The sequence below is a fragment of the Gekko japonicus genome, unplaced genomic scaffold (assembly GCF_001447785.1).
Source record: "Gekko japonicus isolate JY-2015 unplaced genomic scaffold, Gekko_japonicus_V1.1 scaffold2027, whole genome shotgun sequence".
NCBI classification, from domain to species: Eukaryota; Metazoa; Chordata; class Lepidosauria; order Squamata; family Gekkonidae; genus Gekko; species Gekko japonicus.
In genome coordinates, this window is record NW_015176037.1 from 208,133 (window position 1) to 226,935 (window position 18,803).

Consider the following 18,803-nt stretch of genomic DNA (forward strand, 5'->3'; position numbering starts at 1 on the left):
AGCTCTCTTTCTCTTTCTCACTGAACAACCTCAGCTGTCAGCTTCTCACTCTTCAACACAGAACTCCCTGTGTACATCAACTGTCAACTTGTAACTGAAACTCCTGACTGACTCACATACTCATCCACCCAGATTCACTTCCAAAACCCCTCCCCCTCTCTGTCAACCACCAATCATACCACACTTGCCTCTCTCAACCACTCTAGTCTATCTACCACAGCCATGCAACCAAACTTTTAAAGAGACACACACACACAAAAACAAGGAATCATTACACCTGCCCTTCACTCAGAGTCTCAGAGCGGCTTACAAACTCCTATCCCTTCCCCTCTCCACAATAAGACATTCTTTGAGGTAGGTGGGCCTGAAACAGCTCTTTCCAGAACTGCCCTTTCAAGGACAGTTCTTGTCAGATCTATGGCAAAAGACTACTGTACCAGAGTTCAGGGGAAAGTTAAGACTTTTCTAGTAGAGAAAACTTGTATTTGTTATTGGGCTGATTCTCAGACTATTTTAACTATAACCAATATGAATTGTGCTAACTTTTAAAATGTGAATTATATCAAGAGATGTCCTAAACCAATTGAAACTACACAAATGCTGAAGTTCAACTGCCACTGTTAAATCATTATAATTAATATTGTATAAGTTACTATCTTCTCTAATACAGTTTTCGAATAGCAGATTTCTTACAATGCTTTACTTTGCCCAGGTAAGTAACAACAGCAAAACAGGAAAACTTGAAAAATGCATTCTATCATGTTCCTAATGTTCTAAGAACAGGCAGTTGGGGTTAGATAACTGATAAAGCCACATAACAAATTACATTAAAGATGAAATAATTACATGACATGTAACATTTCCATTGTGGAAATAATTTTCTTTCTGGTATCTCGAGGCATGGCATCAAGCATTGAATTCAATTTCCTTACTGCCTAAGAATAAAGAAATAGCTAATTGAATACTAGGCACATTAAAGGCAGAAAAAGTTGCAAAGGGTTAAATGAAAATGTGTCTTTGAATATCCACGCAAACAATGTAATTAAAGAGATTTAATTTTCATTACTACAGTTCTCAGAAGTTAACTGAGCAATATATGTACTCCTAGTCACCATCTAACCATATACACGCTCAGCAATTATTCATGGAATCAGGCCTTCGTTGGGCCAGTATGGGACTGGCTGAATGCAATGTGGTGCTACCCAAGGTGCAGTACAAGAAGAAACCAAGCAGCCAGTCAGCAGCAGGTAGTAAAACCAGAAACAAAGCTGAATTCTCAGTCTCAGAGATTACAAAGTAAGTGAAACAGGCAATGAACAAAAGATAATTTTCTTGAATAAATGGAAGAATGGATTTTATCTTTTAGTGCTGGGCTGGTGGCAGAATTACCCCAGAGGCCCTTGTTTTCATCACAGGGAATGAGAGATTTACTTAGCTAACCTAGGTCTCAAGCTGCTAGACCTCAGTCTCCTCACCAACTTTATCAGGCTTATTCTTTCACAATAAGAGTTACTCTGTGCTGCCACTAGAAGCACTGCAGTCTGGCAGCCTACAGCTAGACCCTTTGCCATTTTGGAATTCAAAAGGAATTGGGGGGGATGGCTCTTTCTTTTGATCAGATTGCCCATAAGAGCAGTGCAACCAAATTCCTTAAAGGTCCATAGAGTGCAAACCCAACATTTAGCAAGCAAACAGGGGAAAAAATTATACAAAAATTTGGGTTGTGGTGCCATTTCACCACAGAACATTGACAGCTCTGTTCTGTTTCAGCTTCCGTAAGGATTCCATGGTAAGAACAGATGCATATAGGTCAACATAAATGAATATGCACAAATAATTTCCATACCTTTAAAATATTTTTTAAAAACTACTTAGGAAGAAGGATGGATTTTTAAATTGAATTTTAATAAATTTGTTAAAACTGAAAGTTATAGCCTTCCTTCTTTAAAAATAGGTTGAGTCTGCCTCAATAGGTTTTGTCCACTTAATGCAATGTATCTCTTAAAATTAAGTTAAGGCCCTATTGAGAATTTATGAAAGGCTGTTTTTCACTGTAAAGAAAGAACTGTGAGGGAAACAAGAGTTGACAAAATTAGCCCAGACTCATCCACAGAGAGATCTGGGTGACCTTTCACTCCTGTGTTCATCTACTAACCACTTAATTGTGGAATTAGCTCATCATGTTCCCTCTCACTCCCTCTAACATCATGGATGTTTACCTTCCATCTCACAGAGAACACTGAACTTCCCATAACTATTATCAGCTGTTGCTTCTGGTTGAGACTTTTGAACTTTTGTGTGGTGGAGGCAAGGCAGGGCAGTAATGTGGCAAAGGAGAAGTGGCAGACTACACAGAAAGGAACACTAGAAAGACAAAGCACCTTCCAGTATTGATTCCATCCTGCCCTGTCTACAGACCAAAGTCTTTCATGGCTGCAGGAAGAGACTATTTGGAATGAGGAACACTATCCATAGTTCTCAAACTTTTTGAAGCAGAGTGGGAGTGGGACCCACATCTAAACTTACTGCACTTTGGGGGACCCATTTGCAAATAGCCACACACTACTGCCCCCTCCTACCATTAAATACAGGAATCTCACATCAGTTGACACTGAACAATCCAATATTTCATTTCTCATGTTTAGCATGTATAAATATATTGCACTGCTGAATAACAGGCCATATTTCGTGATCACTTCACACATCGTGCAGAGGGAAACCTAATTTTCCCACAGCCTCCTTTCCCACCTCAATTTGTTCCTCCCTTCATGGCCTTGTCACGCACCCGCAAAACAGTCACGATCTTATGCATTAAGTATTCTAAAGGCAAACAATTGATCATATACCATTTTCTAAAATAATCATAGTATTAAGAAAAATGTTTCGTATACTCCCTGAGGCTGTATCAAGGCAACAGTTTTAAATCACTGCTCTTATAATAACAGCAGCCGATTGGTATGGACTTCTATTTACGGCAATTATTGGAAAATACTGATTTATGTCAATGATGTGAATTAGCCTTTTTCCCCTTGGTGATTTAAATAAATCCACATTGTTAGGAAGGCGGGAAATAATTGTTAAACCCTACTAATATTAGCTAGAAAGACATTTCTTACCTCTTGCCGAATATAAATATTTATTCTGTTATCAGCAGTGAGAGCACATGTTCGTAATATAAAGCTTTCCAATATTTGCATTTTACCTAGATAAACGGATCAAAATACAAACTATATAAATGACTTGCCAAGTCATGATTCAGCTTCAAAGAAATTTATAACTATACGTTTAAATAAATGATCAACAAAAAATACTGTCATTAAAAAAGCAATCAAGTTCTGCAATTATTCCATCTGAAGTTACAGAACAGATTATCTTAATTTATAAGCGTTCTAAGCATCATGTGTCATCAATTTATGCACCCTAAAAGGAATTAAGAACTGGGAAATATACCAGCTAAGCCTCTGGCTGTAATTCCATGCTTTCCAGTATTACAGATTACAAGCCAGAGCACCCAAGGATTTGCAGGGGGCATCTCATTCCCCCCCCCACACACAATTTCCTCTTTTCCTTCTCTGAAAGTCCCCATAGCCTTCCCTTTTCATGCTTCCTTCTCACCCAGCAGCCAACCTACTTTTATCTGTCCCTGTCTTCAGCTCCACCATCCCACCAGCCTCTAACTAGGAAAACTATGGCACAATTGTGTGGTGCCAGCCACTGGGCCAGGCCCACTTGCATGGTAGGAAACCCTCAAGGACTTGTGGGGGGCACATTGCTTACCCATGTACTCCCATTCCACATTATTTTCCCTTTTTCTTCTCCTAGCAACCCCCATGTTTTCTCCCCCTTTCCTGCCTCATTCTCTCCTTCTAAGACTTTCACTAACCCACCTTTTATCTGCCTTTCACCTGCAGTTATACTTATTATTTATTTACTTCTTTTATACCCTGCTTTCCTCTATAGTAGGGAGTAAAGCAGTTTATATCATTCTCTCCTCCTTTGTATCCTCACAACTGCCCTGTGGGGTAGGTTGGGCTGAAAGTATGTGACTTGCACAACATCACCTACTGAGTTTCCATGGCAGACTGGTGAAATAAACCCAGGTCTCCCAGACACAACTCTGAATCTCTAACTGCTATGCCACACTAGCTTCAATACGGTGACTGCTGTTAAACAGTAGCAAGCAGCCAAGCCTAGGTGAGTCATGTGGCTGGGTGGTATCAAGTCACTCAGAGGTTTTTGCCCAGCCTGTCCCACTGTGTCCTCCCTCAAAGGCTAAACAAGCCCTGGAAAGGACCCTCCTCCCTCCTGATGCCTTTTACTGACAGAAATCAAGCCTACACTGAGGGCTTCCGTTGTTGTTTTTTTAAAGCTACAAGCGATCCTTTTATCATTTTGGGTTCTTTTACCCCCTCAATTTTTTTGTTGTTTTGTTTTTTAGATTTCAGATATTTCTGGAAACCTGGGGCATTTTTAGGTTTGTGGAAAGATCTGTCTTGTCTGTTCACTGCTCCAGTCACTGGATTTAAGTACCTTCAATTTGGATGACTTGTCTATTAGGATTTATTAGAGATTTGCATGATTTAAGCCATCTGACAACATGGTAATGGCACTGTTGATAATATATATATCTAAAATTATAATAAAAGTAATTTCAAACATACCTTCACTGCTAGTGTCATGCACTGTCTGAAAGTTAAATAAGAAAAGTCTTTTAAAATCAGTTTGCATTAAGGGACAATGAATTTATTTGGGAGCATGTATACAGTTCCATTGAAGCAGTTTTACCATTCATCAAAAGTACTTATAATTAAGGATTCATGAGATGACATAAAAAAATATATTCGGTAACGTTACCATTTAAACCGGAAATGTTCTTACTTAATATTATGCCTGATGTTAAAGATAAGCAACTTAAACATTTAATTATACACATAGTCACGGCAGCAAGTATATTATATGCTAAGTATTGGAAGAAATCAGAGATGCCAATGGAAAGTGACGTTTTGACAAAAATCTTTGAGACAGCAGAAATGGACATACTATCGAACTGCTTGAAAGACAGAAGTAAGCAAAATGGGAAGGATAATTGGATACCATGTTATGACTGGGTAGAAAGAAACCTTGAAGATCAAAAATAATGAACTTCAATATTAAAATCTTAGAAAAACTCTAGCTTGAACTGTGGAAAGCTTAATTTTCTTTTTTTCAGGATTATCAGAGACTGGATTTTCTTTTTTTCAGGATTCTCAGCGAATGGATTGACTGATAACAACTTTAGGAATTATATAAAGGAAAGGAAATTGTAAACAGAACTCGAAACTTGTGTAACAGCTATAATACAAACATGAAGGAATTTCCCTATATATCTTAACCCACACCCTTTACCCTTTCTACCCTTTATTGTCTGGTTTTATTATGTGTGAAAATCTAATAAAAATTTAATTTAAAAAAGTGCTTATAATTATTTGTATTTGAGCAGACCCCACAAAAATACACATATATAGCTGATTACACAAGTAGTTCCACAGTGTGAATTACTGCTTCCACTATGTTTTTAATTAAAACTAGAGGCAAGGACATTGGGACAAATCTTTAGTGTGGATCAGAAGTAACATCAACCCATATTTTGGTACTACGTGAATGGACCCTAGTGCTCATAGGGTGTTGCTCAGCTCTTTCCACACTTGTAGTCAACCAGTAACTTCCAGATTAATGGAAATCATCCCTTTCCATTATGTTTCAAGCCATTAAAGTATGTTTTCTATGCCCAATTGAAAGCAGAATTGCAAAGATGGGTCAGAGCACAGCATGAAATCCTGGTCTGTGCCTACTAATTCTTTCCTTAATAATGGTTTCCACCAATTTACCCGGCATCGACATCAGACTGACTGGCCTGTGATTTCCCGGTTCTCCTCTGGAACCCTTTTTAAAGATGGGAGTGACATTAGCTACCTTCCAGTCCTCAGGAATGGAGGCAGATTTTAAGGAAAGATTACATATTTTTGTCAGGAGATCCACAAGTTTACATTTGAGTTCTTTCAGAACTCTCGGATGTATGCCATCTGGGCCTGGTGATTTATCAGTTTTTAAGTTGTCTATCAGTTTTAGGACCTCCTCTCTCGTCACCTCAATCTGACTCAGGTCTTTCAACACCCCTCCCAAAATCAGCGGTTCTGGAGTGGGCAAACACTTCTTATCTTCCACAGTGAAGACAGAGGCAAAAAATGCATTTAGCTTCTCAGCCATTTCCCTATCATCCTTCAGTACTCCTTTTACCCCTTGGTCATCCAAGGGCCCCACTGCCTCCCTGGCTGGTTTCCTGCTTCTAATGTATTTGAAGAAAGTTTTATTGTTAGTCTTTACATTTTTTTCTATGTGCACCTCATATTCCCTTTTTGCCTGCCTGACCACAGACTTGCATTTTATTTGCCATAGCCTGTGTTCCGTTTTATCAGCCCCACTGTGACTAGCTTTCCACTGCTTAAAGGAATCCTTTTTACCTTTTACAGTTTCCATTACTTTGTTTGTAACCATGCAGGCTTTTTCCTATACCTATTTGTGCCTTTCCTAACCTGCGGAATATTTTCTTTTTAGCTTCTAGGATCGTCGTTTTAAATAGTTTCCAAGCTTCCCCAATGGTTTTTGACCCTTTCTACTTTCCCTTTCAGTTTCCTCCCCACATGTCCCCTCATATCAGAGAAGTTACCCCTTTTAATTTCACTCCCCCACCCAACAGTCTGTTCTCTCCTAGAGCATGGACTATGAAAGTACTAGAAATGAAGCTGTCAGCTAATCAGCAGAGAGGCACATCCCATTAAATAAAAGCTTTTAAAAAAAAAGACTAGAGCAGATCTTTTTGCAGTCTTTTTCGGGGTCTTCTAGGGGATGCACAAGCTACTTTGCAGCAGCCTGTGAGGTACCAGTAGCTCATGAGGTATCTGTTAGGAACCCCCAGGGTGAAAGACTCAGACCAGGTCACTGGCAGTCCCACCCTAAGCACAGTTACACACTTCTAAGGCCATTGGGTATTACTTGGGGTAGCACTGTGGGTGACTTTGGGACAGTCGCTTTCTCCACACATCCTACCTCACAGGATTGTTCAGAGGATAAAATGGAGAAGGGGACAATTGTGGTTGCCATGCTTAGCTCCTTGGAAGAAAAGAATAAAACTTGGGATAGATATAGATACAACTATGATCACACAAGGGACAGAGAGAGCATGTAGGGCTACTTCACACTGTGTCAAACCATGACTTGGCAGTAAGCCCGAACCATTCACTTATATAAATCCAGAAATACCAGACACTGAGATTTTGCATATTATGATGTTCTATTGCTCAGGTGCATAGGGAACGGAGAAGTGAAAATATAGAAAAAATATACAGCTCTTTTTCACTAAATAAATGCTATTAATCACTTTTAATTTTCCCAGATTTTAACTCCTGTTATTACAAGCAAAATGTCCTAAGACTACATACTATTAAATAAGGACATTTTAAGTAATTTATAAAACAATTCACAAATCTTCTATTTACCATAAGGACATCAAAGAAGTCTTCAATAACAGCAGTAAAGTTGTCATTTTTCTCAATGATTCTATTTTCAAGAATTTCTTTGACCTTTTCAAACCAATTAACCATGTAAAGAAAAACATAAAGATTTATATACGTTCCTGTTAAAAATATATATCACATTTACAAGTCACCATTCCAGTAAGAGACAGACCAAGGTCCCTTTGCACAGAGGCTTCACTCTATCTTGGCTTCCAGACCTGATCTTTCTTTAAGTTTCCACATAATATTGTTACAATCATCCCATTTCTGCTTTCCCTGTCCTTAATAAACTATTTCCCCAAGACTGCTTTACTTTGATTTTCTTTTTTAAAAAGAATGCAGTCCAAAGGCACTAGCACACCATTGGAAAGGAATGGTGCCCATTTCCCTGCCCTGCAAAGATCCCACCCATGTCATATCATTTCCCCACTACCAGACTCTTGCAAGAACCATTTTCCTACTACTTTATGTCTGTCATTCCACCAGTGGTTTTTTTTTTTTAAAAAAAAACCAGTAATTGCTATAGCATTATAACAATTTATTGTCACTTATCTTTTTCAGATTTAAATAGAGTTTTCCCAGTATGAAGCCTGTGGGAGCCCTGGTGCCAGCCAGTACTTCCCTTGTCACCCACCAAGCTTTTCAGAAAGTGGGTGGAGCCATTGTATGGCAGAACTTGTTATTGGCTTCCCTCATTCAAATGAAAGGGCTTTCTATTGATCAGGAGGACTCGTAAGCAACTGGGCTTTCAATGTATAGTTCCACTTCCCCTTCAGGATTTCCTTGTTCCCAGGAAGTGTATGGAGGGAGGTATGCCATTTAGCTCTACCTCTGGAGGCAGCCATTTTGGGTTTGGCTCCACCTCCCGTGGCAGCCATTTTGGGGTGACGCTCACCACCCATCGCAAAATTCCAAAGGTGACTGCAGTCTCAAAAAGGTTTGGGGGCTCTGAAATAGAGACATTATAGTGCTGTAGCATAAGTGTGAAGAACAAAGGGGGGTGAGTAGCCACAGCAGCCATGATGACCACACCTCTGACAGCCAATGCAGTCTCTACAGAGAACATGTGGAAAGTAAAAGTAAAAAAAAAAAACCAAGTCAAAGGAAAGTACATAGAAACTCCCATTGTGAAAGCTCAATCACTGTCACTCAAGCTTCTGTATTCGCAATGGCAGTGAAAGTAACAAGCAGCACAATACATATTTGAAAAAGGTTATACCTTTATCTACTAATATCAATTTAACCCATAATCCAGCATTATCAAACCATATGCTGAACTGAATGCTGTAAAAGAGTTTTCCACAGGGAAAACTCCATATCCAGAGCAGGTTGGGAGGGAGAAAACAATGCTTCTGTACCACAGACATGTTGCTGTTTCTTGTAATTTATGTAATGCATTTTATATTTGTTGTTTGCATGTTTGGCTTAAGACCTCGGGTCAATGAAGCTAATAAATGAAATGGAAATGGAGACATGTTGCTGAAGAGATAAACACACAGAATTCCTGTACAGATGTTCAGCCTACCCAGCAATAAAGGAAGAACTGTTCAAATAAAAAACATGTGCTCTAAGGAATGTGTAGGGATCCTGGATCTCTAGATGAGGCTCCTAGCTTAAGTAACCAGTATGCCAAACATTTGTAATGAACTGTCTGCAACTCCAGTATCTCAAAAAAACAGAGAACTGCAGCCACAGATAAACAATAAGAATGAGAAAACGCAAAGCTGCGTATAGATGCTAAAGTAAACAATTACTCATGAATTGTGTCCAAATAGTGTAATATATGACAATAAAGTCCAAAACAAAGGTCCAAAACAATAGATTGATGAAATTTCTGGATAAAGTATTTGTTTCGTGAGTCTCCTTTTCAATAGGACCGATGTATAACTTCAAACTGCAAGAATCATTTTTAACATTTGTAGAGTGAGGCTGTACAGTTAATCAACAATCTTCAGAAAAAACAATTCTTATGAAAGTCTGCAGAGCATATCAAAGTACTAAGGTCAAGCCATCATGTTCACCATATTTCAAAGACAAGTAAGAATTTAGCAACTCCAGTATAACATCATATGCTACATGATAAACAGGTACTCATTCCTACTAAACTAATATCAGCTTTCAAGGAATCCATTACAATGGGAGAAACAGCTCATGCTATGGCTGCTGTTAGATCTTTCAAAAATCCGATGGCATACCACTTGCATAACAAGCAGCTGACCTTCAGTCTTTGTGCAGGGTCTGAGCAAAAGGAACTCATTTGTACAAAGGCAGCAACAACCAGTGAAGCAAGCCTTACCCAAGGGTGTCAAACATAAGGGCCGAGGGCTGGAACCAGCCTCTCCAGGGCTCTTACCTGGCCCACAAGCAACTGGTATGTATGGAAAAGTAAGGTACTTTTATGGTATCCTTTGGGAAAAAACTAATTTTACATATGATTAAATACATTTATTGGAGTTTTTGTGGGTTCCCCAGTACATCAATTGCTTTCACTGCTAGTAATCAATTGCTTTTGTTTGTATTGTGAGTTAAAATAATACACAGAAAGGGATGGGAGATTTGCATCACATTCTAAGTTAAGTGTCCCTAGACAGATCTTGAGATTGTAGCACTGGGGATTGCAATGGAACTATAACGGATTTGTGGATTTTTCTCTTTATGACTGAAAATGCCCTGCACAGCAACTGAAAATAGGACTGAATCAATGAATCACATAGGTATTCAGTTTATTTTTATGTTAACAATAAAGAGCCCTGAAGCAGCAGAGTGGGATATAAATCTTAATAAATAATGTGTTTTGGTAGAAATTAAATGTAATTAAAATATTCATTTTGTCCTAATTGTTCCGAAGAATTATTTTCCTATATCATATACTTATCTTTTGGATAAGATCATATTTTATCATGGCTGGATATCCAACTTCACCTAATATGTTGATATTTTTACCATGTTTCTGAAGAATATTCAACAAAATTGAAACTTTCTTGATTTCTTCATTCTCAAGTCTCTGAAATTGAAAAGCAAAGATATACCTCAGAATATATACGAAAATATGTAAATGGGATAAGAAGCAGTTGTATTCTCAGAACTACTGAAGGTACATGGATTGAATATTTACCTTGCAACAGACAAAAATCTACTGTTTTAGTTTAAGACCAACCAGCTACTTAAATATGTGTGCGTTATTGTATACATAAATTCATTTTTCTATATACTAAAGTCACTGGGAAACTTTTTTTAGCGCTTGTGTCAAACTATAAATACAGATATGAGAATTAAGATTATCAAGCCCCATAAAACACATTTCTACCACAAACGGGTAAAAAGAAGGTAAACTTAGAACACCACCCTCAGACATTCCTAGCCTGCATAATGTGAATAATCAAGCCAAATGCAGACATGTATTGTAATCTGACAACTATTACTGCCCCATTTTTGTGATTCCAGCAAAAACAGTCAGGTAGCTAAAATGTTTATCATTTCGTTGGTAGGCTGAAGCCAATTTGCCCAGTAATAAGTTGTAGAGGTTTGCCCTGCTGTTTGCATGCTCAGCCCTTGGGAAGGATTGTTCCTTTAATCAGCTACTATATGAGGACTGCAAGAAACAGCAGGTTTTTTAAATGTGAACTATTCGTGTGTGTGTGTGTGTGTGTGTGTGTACACACACACACACACACACACAAGAGGCATTTGTGCTCATGTTAATGGAAAGGGGAAAAATATTTGATTTATTTATTTCGACTTATATTCCACCCTCCCCACTAGCGGACTCAGAGCGGATTACATCAGTAAGAGTTAAAACATTCCACAGTACGAATTAAAACATAAGAATGATTCAACAATAGTTAAAACAGATTAAAACAGAACTATAAGCTAAGCAGATGGTGCGGCATTCAGTGTAGTGGTCTCAAAGCTGGAGCCGCTAGGCCATGAACCAAATTGTTGGTCTTCACTTGATGGGCCAAATGCAGATGTAACATTCAGTAGGGGGAGGCCAATAGATGGAATGACTGAACGCCTGCCACCTCAACCAAAGGCCTGGCCGAACAGCTCCATTTTACAGGCCGTGCGGAACTGTACACAAGAGAGCTTTTTTATCTTCAGGATTCATAGCTTCAGAATCCTGTCAAGCCCATACAATACCAAATGTCATTTAAATCACCCTAAAAACATTATATTTAATATTATACAACCAAGTACAACAAAACATGAAATACATCACCTGACATATAAGTCGGTCTAATTTGTTGATAAACTGTTTGCTGCATTTATGAGAAATACTATCAAACATGTTGGTTTCCAAAAACTGCTCCAATGAGTGAAAGTCACCCTTTTTTGTAGCATCATCTATACATTTTTCCAACTGCAAGAAGAAAAAAACAACATCGCTACCGTTTCATACTTTTCTTTAACTATGGGTGGAGAAAATGACACATGACTGCTCTACATAAAAGTTACCACTAAATTCTGTGCAACTTTTGGATGCAAGGAGAAGAGTTGGTTTTCTTTTGTATCCTTGATTTTGAAGGTGACGCATTCTGGAATTAATTTTATTTTTTATTTAAATTTATAGCCATATTGATAACCATCTATATCCAATTGAATTTGTTTGAAGAAAAAGAACAAGGTCTTTATATTTCTTTCTCCGAAAGAAAAGATTGACTCTGTTCTGAAAGCGAGAGAATTTTTAAGAGTCCAGCTGGGAGGGCCAGAGGAGGAAGAAAAAGAAGGGGACAGCAAGTCAAGTGGCAAGCTGGACTCGGGTTCTTCCGGAGAGGACTCTGTCAGAGAAAGGGGCAGCAGCTCCTAAAAGTCCTTATAAGTTGCAGAAAAGACTGGACAAGAAGTGAAGGCTGAAGGACTCTGAATTGTGCCTTTGAAAAATTTTGAATTGAGATGCTTTGGGGTATTTCCTTATATCAGTTAAATTTAAGATGTGGGAAAAGTTAACAGAATATGTGACTCAGTTTGTAATGAGATTAATATGTTTAAGACGATGTGTATTCAAGCTGATTAGAAGATCTCCTCTCTTGGGTTTTTAGTCAGTAGTGGGTATCTTTTCTTTATCCCCTAAATGTAGTCCCCTCCCTTATTTCTGTTATAGTTTGTAGTTTTAATAAAAATGCAATAAAAAATTCCCCATTGAGGAGCAAAAAAAAAAAAGTTGGTTTTTATAACCTGCTCTTCACTACCCGAAGGAGACTCAGAGCGGCTTACAATCTCCTTCCCTTCCTCTCCCTACAATAGATATCCTGTGAGATAGGTGGGGCTGAGAGAGTTCTGAGAAAACTGTGACTGACCCAAGGTCACCCAGCTGGCTTCATGTGGAGGATAGGGGAATCAAACCCAGTTCTCCAGATTAGAGTCAGCCACTCTTAACCACTACACCAAGCTGGCTCTCACTTATGCCACCATATGACAGAAAAATCTAAACTGAGGTGATTTAAAGATTAGGAAGCCATCTCAACAGAGGTTTGAATAATTATCAGCTCTACTTACCAAAAAGTTTGATAATGATTAACTTCAATTTGATGATGCTTGAGGTTAAAAATATTTGAAATATATAACTAACTTTCAAGTATACAACTCTGGGCCTCCTGCTGCCCTAACACTCTTTTTTTTTTCCTTTCACATAATCAATTTTATTCCTCGAAGAGTTGATTAAAAAGTGCTATTTGTCAGTTACCAAATTTATAGTGCAATCATACGCAGTGTTACACCTTTCCATGCCCAATGACTTCAATGGATTTAGAAAGGTGTAAATTCTATTTAGGACTGCATTCTAATTTTCCAGTCTTTCAAAAAGTACACTGTAAAATTTTTGATTAATCCCATATAATTCAGCTGTAATATACTAAACAATTTATAGGGCTGTCTAAGCAAAATTGTATTTTCTTGGAAAAACTCAAATCATGCAAGCTCTAACCAAGCAGATTGTACTGCAAGACCTTGCCAGCCCACTCCACACTCCCAAGGTACATTGTCCCTGTTTCCAACCTTTCCTGACATTCACATATTAGATTTCATATTTGCATACCAGAAAACTGAGGTGTGCAATTGGATTGTTTGGTCATACATGATGGGCAAGTACGAAATCCCACAATGAGTGAGCCTGAGATGCATTAGTACAAGCTTCCATACACACATATTTGCTGGATGTCAGCACAGGGCTTTTGATGACAGATATCAATAAGGGGATTTAGACGAGAATAGCTAAGCACTGAGAACAGGATTACATGTAGTCTGGCATTCACTGACAGAATTATGAAGTACATATGCTAGGGCTGTAGACTGAATGATCCCTACAATCTCTAATCAGGGTATGTTAATCCTGACTACAGTACCAACAGCACACCATTGTGGCAGATGTGGGGAAGAAAACGGTCTTGAAGCTAAAGAACTGCATTAAAAGGAATTGTTCATAAGCAAATGTTCACTTTTATGCCCCCTTTCCACTTGAATCCTTCAATGTTTTTGAATGTGAAATCTCTTTAAATCCTAGTGTGTAAAATATTGTGGTTATGTCTACTGATTAACTACAATATATTTGACGGTCATGATAACATACCCACTGGCTTCCCTGAACTTGAATAACATGGGATTCAATACCATTTTCATGGTTGGAACTTTTGGAAAAGACTGCTCAATGAGGCCAACATTCAATGAAGATAAGCTATCAAAGAGCATTTTCACATGAAATCAAATCATATCTACAGTAAATGGCTTACCAACTAATGCAGATCTATGCTCACATGGTTCTGAATTAGAACAAACATGTTTAGGGTTCACTTATCAGCAGTTTATTTAACCAAAGATCCTTGTAGGAAATACAGTTGCTTGCATACCAGAAGCTTATTCAAATTATACTGCAGTCTTTCCTCTAAGTTGTAAATAGTCTGAAAACCTTTCTAACAATGGAATGGAGCAATATAAACCCCTTAAAAAGGTAAAGGTGTCCCTTGCCCAAAAACTAGACGAATCCAACTCTAGGGGGCGGTGCTCATCTCTGTTTCCAAGCCAAGGAGCCAACGCTGTCCAAAGATGTTTCTGTGGTCATGTGGCTGGCATGACTAAATGCCGAGGCGCACAGAACACTGTTAGCTTCCCACCAAAGCGGTACCTATTTATCTACTTGCATTTTCTTGCTTTCAAACTGCTAGGTTGTCAGGAGCTAAGGCCAGAGACAGGAGCTCACTGTGTCACGCAGCACTCGGGTCTTGAACTGCTGAGCTACCGACCTTCCGGTCTGCAGCTCAGCATCTTAACCTCTGAGCCACCACGGCCCCTAAATCCCTTAGGTAACCATAAATTTGATTTCTGTTCTTGAAGTATAGTTAGGATGCACCACGGATGACGAAGTTATGGGCTAGATGACAATTTTGTCCTCATCTGTTAAGGAACAGACTGCCACTTAAGTATTCAATCTAAGGTGCCAAAACGTCTTAGATGGAAGGACTAATTGATGCTGGTAGAAGAGATGTCAAGCTCAGAACCACTCATAGTAATAGGGCACCAGAAAATCTTTCTCCGTCAAGCCATGACATAATCCCTAAGGTCCACTGAATACCTGTCCTTCACGTCTAACCGGCATTTTGGCAGTTTCGTGTATTTAAACTGTAAGAGAAGCAAAAAAAGAGGACATTTTAATTAGTATAGATACACACAAACTTTTAAGATTAAAAGCACACGAAATGTATAGGTACAAGAATTTTTAATGACTTCTTTAAAACTATTCATTGTAAGAATATCAAACCAGTACCAAAATTGTCATTTGCATCAAAACTATCAGTACAAAAAGGAACATAAGAACATAAGAGACACCAATGTTGGATCAGGCCAAAGGCCCATCCAGTCCAACACTCTGTGTCACACAGTGGCCAGAAATACCAGTGCCATCAGTGGGGCCAGGATATTAGAAGCCCTCCCACTGTTGACCCCCCCCCCCCCAGCACCAAGAAGACAGAGCATCACTTGCCCCAGAGCCCCTATCTATACCTTGTGGCTAATAGCCACTGATGGACCTCTGCTCCATATGCTTATCTAATTCCCTTTTGAAGCCGTCCATGCTTGTAGCCACCACCACTTCCTGTGGCAGTGAACTTTCTATACATTAGCCTTTAAACAGCCTGTAGCCTTGATAATGGTTTAAGCTACAAGGAGATGCAGAGTCCATGGAAAGCCGCCAGATGGCGACAGACAGAAGAAATCATATACATGAAACTACTCCAGCTGTTTCCCTCTTGGTTTCCAGGCATAATTCAGTGTTCCAGGACACTGTTCAGTCTTATTTACAAAACCCATACAGACTGGACTCAGTACACTTCAGGAACAGTCCCTCCCCATTTGATCCCCCACATCCTTTGGAACAGTCCCTCCCCATTTGATCCCCCACTTAAAGGTAAGCTGAAGATCTCAGCGTACACACTGCTGGTTAGTCTCAGTCATGGCTTCAGCATTCTAGAACTGCTTATCTAAAGAGATCAGACCCCCAGCCTTGAGTCTCTTCCTTTTTAAAGGAAATATTTATAAACTGATACTAGGTGCATGTCTTTGATCTTAACTTTTACATCTTGACTTCAACAACTATAGTGTGCAAATTAAACTGAAGCTTGAGTGTTGTTATTATATTTTATTGTTATAAACTTTTATTGTCAGGAATAACTTACAAAACTTTTGGTGAAGTGGGATGGCATTTCTTGCATTCTGGAAAGTACATTGAACTAACAATCCCTCCCCTAGGACTGCAAACCCTTGAACTTGCTGCTGTAACTATATATTGTACAATGACTTGACCTGCAGAAATTGATTTCTATAGGAGGGGGATCACTCCTATTGAAAGGTACAGTGTGAAACATTTCTTACATTTGCCTGGATAATATCCACTGTACAGTAATAAATCCTGAGTCAAATCTTATGGAATAAGATCATGCAATACAGAACTAAGATGGCAACAATATATTTTATGATAAAGAACCACTTTCTTTTAACCTACAGAACATACTTGCCCATATCAGAAGACATAAATTTAAGGTGTGACACTGAGCTCTGAGCATTCTTATGTCCTTGTTCCTACAACCAGCTATACCATCTGAACTATTAACCACACCAACAATAAAGGAAAACTACAATGCATACATGCCAGCAAGGGGCTTGGGTAGCAGGGGTAGATTTTTACAGGTACTAGGTTGGGAGGAAAAAAACTTGGGTGGGAGGGATGCAGCTTTAGCTAATACCTTGAACAGAAGCAGCTGTTTTCTCTATGAAAGTACAAAATGACTACAATGTTTTAAAATACTAGAAGCATCTCTTTTTACCCAAGATGTCCAATGTTTTAAGATACGTAGCAATATATATCCCATTACCCAAACCACTTCCCCTCCCCCCACATCTTGATCCAGAATCCCCATTTATTTCAACAAGATATGCAGTTGTGACCTCTTACTTGGTATACCTTACTGAGCTTACACCCAAGTAAATATCATCGGATTTCAGTTAGATATGTTTAGAAATGTCAAATGCATTTACATTAAAAATGTATTCAGGTTTTGATCTGATTTTTTGGTAAATCTTTGGTTTACTGTTCCATTAAATATTTTAAGGAAACAACCTTTTGCTACCATCTTTGAAGACCATATTGAGGAACTGTGATTACTTCCATCACCTTCACCTCTGCGATTTTCTTGTGACTATCTATGCATAGCCAGCAATTAGTTTACTTGGAGAGCCCAGTGAGAGGGGTTGTGGGCCCCATCACCCACCAAAGAGTCATGTCGGCAAAGCCTTTTGCAGCAAATGCAATTTTCTCATCTCTTTTGCCTCTAGGTCAGCAACAAGGGACCAGGTGGCACCCACCCACCAGAAAGATGAATTGGAACCAAAGGCCTCCTGTTACTGACACATTTAAGAGCAAAGGGACACAACAGAATTCTAGCAGACAAAGCTTTGACACGGAGGTAAAATGACAGGAAAACGCCACCTGCTGAAATTTTCTGTAACATTCTGTTGAAGCACTAGGAGCAGTTTGAAAAAAATTAAAATGACACATTGCTTATAATACAAAACTGATAGCGAGACAGTTGATTTTGCACAGATCAAAGAAAGCAGCAGATTACAGAAACATAAACTTCTGTGCAAGAGAATACCATCCCTCTAGAAGTATATCAATAAAGGATTATACAACTCAGCCAAGGATTGTTTTACGTTGGGAATTTCCTAAATAGCTTTTTGGAAGATAAAGGAGATAGTGTCTCCCAAGCGTTCTGCCTTCTGCCTTGAAACACATAGCTGGCATTACTACATCTGAGAGGAATACAGAAACACAACTTGTTCAGGTTCTCCATATTTTAAGGGAAGCCCCATAAACAAGAAATGTGAATTTGTAACCAGAGAAGCAGTAAAAGCAGACTTGAAATTGTCAAATAGACTAGCAATGAGTACCAATATTTGGGGGGACTGAGACACTGCAAAAAGTTTCACTAAGACTACAGCAGAAATGGTTACTACTGGATTAAAGGTAAACTTCACACACACACCCCTGCCATCCCTTTCGCATGTAAGCAAGCTCAGGTCACTTTCCTCTACACAAATAGTGACTTTTGCAAAACTGTCTTGGGAGCCTGTTGTCCATTTTGCTCAGGACACACTAGTGTCATTCCAGAAGCCACCATTCTCCAGCAAACTTCAAAGGAAAAAAAAATGTTCAAAGGTTTTACTCTGAATTAGAACTAATCAAGGAATCTATCTGATACCATTTCTGGAGAGATTAACACCTGTAATGGGCGAGGGAATCTTATTAACTAGCTTGGGAAAACTAAGCTTACGGCATTCTCCCCAGATGGATTCAGGTGGGTAGCCATGTTGGTCTGAAGCAACAGAACAAAATTTGAGTCCACTGGCACCTTTAAGAGATACAAAGTTTAATTCTGGGCAGAAGCTTTCATGTGTTGGTCTTAAAGGCGCCACTGGACTTAAGCTTTGTTCTAATGCATTTTCCCCAGTTACTACTGGAGTCCATACTCTTGAATTTTACCTAAATACGTATGATCCCATAGCTCTGTTATTTTAAATTCTTTTTTTTAAAAAATAACCTTGAAACTAAATGTCTGAGGTCCCACTTCATCTGTCTCATCACGCGAGCTCTAAGCTACAAACGTTTCTACTGGAAGAAAAGTGCGCTATTCTGTAAAGTGATACAAGATCCCTTCATAATTTTTTTTTGTTGATGTTGTTGTTGCTTGAAATCTGAGGTACACT